The 7133-nt window shown below is 34.4% G+C and overlaps 1 long non-coding RNA gene across 1 annotated transcript; it reads right to left on the reverse strand.

Moving 5' to 3' along the window:
• Positions 1 to 5844: 5844 nt before the first annotated feature.
• On the reverse strand, positions 5845 to 6200 carry LOC142226032 (uncharacterized). Its single transcript, XR_012719580.1, has 2 exons — positions 6089 to 6200; positions 5845 to 6027 (listed from the first exon to the last, which is right to left on the reverse strand). It is a non-coding gene; the product is annotated as an uncharacterized LOC142226032 (long non-coding RNA).
• Positions 6201 to 7133: the final 933 nt, after the last annotated feature.

Raw genomic sequence — 7133 nt, forward strand, 5'->3', positions numbered from 1 at the left:
GAGGAAGATCGGTTGATATACACGCCAATTATGACCAGATCGGTGAAAAATATATATGGCAGCTATATCTAAATCTGAACCGATTTTTTCCAAAATCAATAGGGATCGTCTTTGAGCCGAAACAGGACCCCATACCAAATTTTAGGACAATCGGACTAAAACTGCGAGCTGTACTTTGCACACAAAAGTACATCAACAGACAGACAGACAGACAGACGGACAGACAGACAGACAGACAGACGGACATCGCTAAATCGACTCAGAATTTAATTCTAAGACGATCGGTATACTAAACGATGGGTCTCAGACTTTTCCTTCTTGGCGTTACATACAAATGCACAAACTTATTATACCCTGTACCACAGTAGTGGTGAAGGGTATAAAAATCATACAATTGAATAATTTCTTCTACAATGTTTGTATTACAGAAAAAGGTGCTAAGAACTAAAAAATCTCGTGGAAGTGAGAAAGATGTGGGGGAATATACAATTGGGCAGAAACAAAATTTTGAGCATTCAGGTCGAAAACCTATGTTGTTAGCACCTATATTACCTGTTTATTTTCATAATTCGTTATGATTGTAAATATATAAATAAATAACTAAAATTTTGAGCACAATATTGTTTGGGAGAATTTTTTTAAGCATATAATATTTTTGGGTGCAAAATGCTTCCAAACATATTATATGTTCACATAATAACATATTGTTTTTTGGAAGACAACATTATTGAATTTGGATGCAAAAATACAAAATGTTTGAAACTTAGACTACCCAAACATATATTGTTTACACTAATATGCTTTCAAACATATTATATATTGGAAGAGATCAAACATATAAATGTTTGGGCAATACCCAAAAATGTATATGCTTGAAGCAAAATATGTTTGGGAGTATATGTTACAGAAGCGATTTTTTGTGAGCGTGTATAATTATGGACTGATATGGACCAATTTTTGAATGGTTCTTAGAGACTATATACTAATATCATGTTCCAAATTTCAGTCGGATCGGATGAAATTTGCTTCTCTTAGAGGATCCGCAAAACAAATCTGGGAATCGGTTTATATTGGGGCTATAAATAATTATGGACCGATATGGACCAATTTTTGCATGGTTGTTATAGACCATATACTAACACCACGTACCAAATTTCAGCCGGATCGGATGAACTTTGCTTCTCTTAGAGCACCCGCAAGCCAAATATGGGGGTCCGTTTATATGGGGGCTATATGTAAAAGTAGACCGATAGGGACCAATCTTTGCATGGTTGTTAGAGACACCATGTACCCAATTTCAGCCTGATCGGATGAAATTTGTTTCTCTTAGAGCAATCGCAAGCCAAATTTGGGGGTCCGTTTATATGGGGGCTATACGTAAAAGTGGACCGATATAGACCAATTTTTGCACGGTTATTAGAGAACATATAGCAATACCATGTACCAAATTTCAGCCGGATCGGATGAAATTTGCTTCTCTTAGAGGCTCCGCAAGCCAAATTGGGGGATCGGTTTATATGGGGGCTATATATAATTATGGACCGTTGTGGACCAATTTTTGCATGGCTGTTAGAGAACATATACCAATACCATGTACCAAATTTCAGCCGGATCGCATGAAATTTGCTTCTCTTAGAGGCTCCGCAAGCCAAATCGGGGGATCGGTTTATATGGGGGCTATATATAATTATGGACCGATGTGGACCAATTTCTGCATGGTTGTTAGAGACCATATACTAACACCAAGTACCAAATTTCAGCCGGATCGGATGAAATTTGCTTCTCTTAGAGCAATCGCAAGCCAAATTTGGGTGTCCGTTTATATGAAGGCTATACGTAAAAGTGGACTGGAATGGACCAATTTTTGCATGATTGTTAGAGACCATATACTAGCACCATGTACCAAATTTCCGGATCGTACGAAATTTGCTTCTCTTAGAGCAATCGCAAGCCAAATTTGGGGGTCCGTTTATATGGGGTCTATACGTAAAAGTGGACCGATATGGACCAATTTTTGCATGGTTGTTAAAGACCATATACTAACACCATGTACCAAATTTCAGCCGGATCGGATGAAATTTGCTTCTCTTAGAGCAATCACAAGCCAAATTTGGGGGTCCGTTTATATGGGGGCTATACGTAAAAGTGGACCGATATGTCCCATTTGCAATACCATCCGACCTACATCAATAACAACTACTTGTGCCAAGTTTCAAGTCGATAGCTTGTTTCGTTCGGAAGTTAGCGTGATTTCAACAGACGGACGGACGGACGGACGGACATGCTCAGATCGACTCAGAATTTCACCACGACCCAGAATATATATACTTTATGGGGTCTTAGAGCAATATTTCGATGTGTTACAAACGGAATGACAAAGTTAATATACCCCCATCCTATGGTGGAGGGTATAAAAATTCCTTGCTGGCAAGCGTTTTACCTCAAATGAAAATGCAATTACAGTTGTAAACCACTATTGAAGATCTTGAGGAAAGCTATTTTAATCAAGGGATAGAATTGCTAGAAAAGCGTTGGACTAAGTGTATTGAAGTTTCAGGAGATTATATTGAAAAATAAAAATATTTTTGAAAAACTAACTATTCTCTTTCGTTGAGGCTAAGAAGTTTCCGAACCGCCCTTGATAACAATAACAGCTACATAGCTCAGTGGATAGTGTATTGGCTTACAAATTGCATGGTCCGCGGTTCGATTCTCCGTCCGCGGAGATTATAAAATCAAATAATTTCTACTACATTGTTTGTATTACAGAACAAGGTGCTAAGAACTAAAAAACCTCATGGAACTGAGAAAGATGTGAGGGAAAACGCTATACGTAAAAGTGGACCGATATGGACCAATTTTTGCATGGTTGTTAAAGACCATATACTAACACCATGTACCAAATTTCAGCCGGATCGGATGAAATTTGCTTCTCTTAGAGCAATCACAAGCCAAATTTGGGGGTCCGTTTATATGGGGGCTATACGTAAAAGTGGACCGATATGTCCCATTTGCAATACCATCCGACCTACATCAATAACAACTACTTGTGCCAAGTTTCAAGTCGATAGCTTGTTTCGTTCGGAAGTTAGCGTGATTTCAACAGACGGACGGACGGACGGACGGACGGACGGACGGACATGCTCAGATCGACTCAGAATTTCACCACGACCCAGAATATATATACTTTATGGGGTCTTAGAGCAATATTTCGATGTGTTACAAAGGGAATGACAAAGTTAATATACCCCCATCCTATGGTGGAGGGTATAAAAATTCCTTGATGGCAAGCGTTTTACCTCAAATGAAAATGCAATTACAGTTGTAAACCACTATTGAAGATCTTGAGGAAAGCTATTTTAATCAAGGGATAGAATTGCTAGAAAAGCGTTGGACTAAGTGTATTGAAGTTTCAGGAGATTATATTGAAAAATAAAAATATTTTTGAAAAACTAACTATTCTCTTTCATTGATAGGCTAAGAAGTTTCCGGACCGCCTTTGATAACAATAACAGCTACATAGCTCAGTGGATAGTGTATTGGCTTACAAATTGCATGGTCCGCGGTTCGATTCTCCGACCGCGGAGATTATAAAATCAAATAATTTTTACACGCAAAGAAAAAAAAAACGTTTGGAAAACGTGTACCGAAAACGTTTTTCTTTTGTAAGAGTTTTTTGAATTGCTTCGAAAATTTTAAACTTTTATCACCAAAAAAAAATCGTTTGTTACAAAATTTTGATTTTTTCAATAAAAAAAGTTATTTTTGAAACAACAACACAGTCCATTTCGTTTATATCAAACACTGTTCTTTTCTGACTTTAGGTCTTTAATAAGACACATTTTACAGTTCAAAATTTAATATACTACAATGTAATGTTGAACATTTTTTCGGAATCTTCCGAACATATCTGGAATATATGTAAAAAAAAAACGAAACAAAAAAAAACAAAACAAACACACGACCCTTTGCATGCAAGTCGGACGTAGCAACCACTGCTCCTAAACTAAATATTTGTTTCTGTTAAATAAATTTTGTTTATTCGGTTCGTGGGCGCCGCAAGCTATGCTATATAAATATAACTTATATGGATATTTATCTATTGATGACCATAACAGGGACATAGCTCAGTGGTTAGTGTGTTGGCTTACAAAGTGCATGGTCCGCGGTTCGATTCTCCGTCCAGGCGAAAGGTAAAAAAATTTTAAAAATTTATAAAATCGTATAATTTCTTCTACATTGTTGGTATTACAGGAAAAGGTGTTAAGAACTAAAACACCTCGTGGATGTGTGAAAGATGTGAGGGAAAATGCAATTAGCAAGAAAACAATGTTTTTTTTTTAGTTTGTCTTTATGAAATTGTTTTTACATCCTGGAAAAGAATAAACGTTTATCACAAAAAGTATATACTTTTCTTCCAAATACACTTCCTTACAGCGAAAAACAAATGAGAAACGAACTTTGTTTGTCTAAAATTTCGTTTGGGAGGAAAGAGTTATTTTTTTGCATGTACTACATTGTTTGTATTACAGAACAAGGTGCTAAGAACTAAAAAACCTCATGGAAGTGAGAAAGATGTGAGGGAAAACGCAAGTAGCCAGAAAAGAATGTTTTTTTTTTTTTTAGTTAGTCTTTATAAAATTGTTTTTACATCCTGGAAAATAATAAACATTTATCACAAAAAGTATATACTTTTCTTCCAAAAAAACTTCCTTAAAGCAAAAAGCAGAAACGGTCTTTGTTTGTCTAAAATTTCGTTTGGGAGGAAAGAATTATTTTTTTGTGTGTAGTCGGTGCCGTCCGACTTTAGACTATATGTCATTAATAAGTTGTGATGTACTGCAGGTCACAAACAAATAAATGTTGTGGGATGGCCCCTCATAGAATAAAAACTCCAGTTTCTTAATAATGAATTATCGATTCGATATAATGCCGGAAATGAATTCAGTTCGAATCATTCTCTATAATATCTGATGCTGTAAAATATCACAAAAAAAAAAACACAAATCTCCGTAGACAATGACCAGTAACACACTGTCTAAATAAACATACATAAAATGCATTTGACAAAATAATGGCTTATTCTGCAGTTGATGCTGGCATAGAGATTTCCGTAAAACAATGAAGTCTAAAGGAGGAGGTACCAACACAAAAATGTCTACTGGTACATTTCCAAAAACGAAGAAAAAATAATAATAATAATATAGCAGGACTATTTCCTCGTACACACCCACTCTCATACAACTTGCTTTGAAATATTTATATGGATGTAAGACCAACCTCATAGCAGATACTTGAAAAAGGTTGAAGCAACTGAAATTTAAGGATAACAAAGAAAATAAAACAAAACGTAACAGCAATACAATAAAGTAGAATTTATTGTTTTCCAGGAACACCGACCGTTACGAGACTCAGGGAAATTAACTCTTTTGGTTGTGCCAGACACGGGAAAGCAGACAATTTGTTCAATAAATTGTGTAATGTTCAGTAATCACGCAGAGAAGAAACATGATTGTCACAATCATATTTGAAAAGCAAAATAATATGATAGGAGCTATTTTTGCGGAGACCATGTAACATTTTAAACTGCAACCATGTTGGCTCAGTGAACATGGTTCTAAGAAAAATATAATTGTCCTCATCTAAAATGTTATTATATTGATAAAAAGAATTTTGTTTGAATGAAAAGACAATGGTCACGATTTAAAATGTTATGGTATTCATTAAAAATGTTTTTCTCCTAGTTAAAAGAACATGGTCACAACCTAAAATGTTTTCATCTTTATGAAAAAACTTTTTTCATCGTCGAAAAAAGGACGCCACTTGAGAAAAGAAAACACAAAATTAACTTTATTTGTTTGTTTTTATTTATTTATAAACTAATTCATTGTTTATTTGTATTTATAATACCGTTCAAGCAAACATCATATATTTTTACACACTCTATTTTATTTCAATTTCAACAATAAGTAATTATTTAATATTTACATTGTGCCCATCAAATGTACAAACGCAGACATCATGTAACTGCAAATAAAAATAAATGATCCATATAGCAAAATGCATAACAAAAAACAGGAACATTTACATTTCAATTACTCTTTCCCTTTTTGTGTTCACATAAAACCACGTGCCACTTCTGAATAAATAAATTAACACAAAACACAGTAAATCCGTATTCTCCGTCCATTCCAAGAAACAATCAACACACGACTCACGCGTAAAATGAAAATCGTGTGTATCTGCTCAATGTTTTTATAAAATTCTTTTCGCTGCAAAAAAGTTAAAAAATTAAATGGTCACGAAAAAAATGTAAATGGTCTTTATGGCCATGTAATGCTTCTAGACATATTTATACTTAACCTATAAAAATAATTTTTTCCCTGTAAAAAAGTAAAAAAAATTGAATGGTCAGGTACATGATTTTCCCGACCATGTAATGGTCTCAAATTCTATCATTTAAATGATAGAACATGTTTGTGGTATTTGAGAACCATTCAAATGCTTATTGCCACCATACATTTTTCTCCGCTCGAAAACTATTTTTACAAAGACCAAATACATGGTTTTCGCGGCAATTACATGCTCTAGATAAGCATTAAATGGATGCGGCAACCATGTCCAAACATGGTTTTTCTGTGCGTGATAGTATTGGTAAAATATCAACTATTTAATTCCAGTATTATATTTCGAATACAAGTATGAAATTTTACTGAATAGAGGAATAGTAAAATTTTTGAAGATTGGCTTATGAGCAATATGGCAATTCCAGTATTATATTTCGAACACAAGTATGAAATTTTACTGAATAGAGGAATATAGTAAAATTTTTGAAGATTGGCTTATGAGCAACATGGCAACTCTTTTCTATATATATGGGATGTTTATATGAACTATAAAGGCAGATACTATGCAATTAAACAAAGAGAAAAATATTATTAAGTTAAAGAAATAAAGGGTGATTTGTTAAGAGCTTGATAACTTTAAAAAAAAAAACGCATAGAATTTGCAAAATCTCATCGGTTCTTTATTTGAAACGTTAGATTGGTCCATGACATTTACTTTTTGAAGATAATTTCATTTAAATGTTGACCGCGGCTGCGTCTTAGGTGGTCCATTCGGAAAGTCCAATT

This window comes from Haematobia irritans, chromosome 2 (assembly GCF_050003625.1).
Source record: "Haematobia irritans isolate KBUSLIRL chromosome 2, ASM5000362v1, whole genome shotgun sequence".
In the NCBI taxonomy this organism is placed as follows: domain Eukaryota; kingdom Metazoa; phylum Arthropoda; class Insecta; order Diptera; family Muscidae; genus Haematobia; species Haematobia irritans.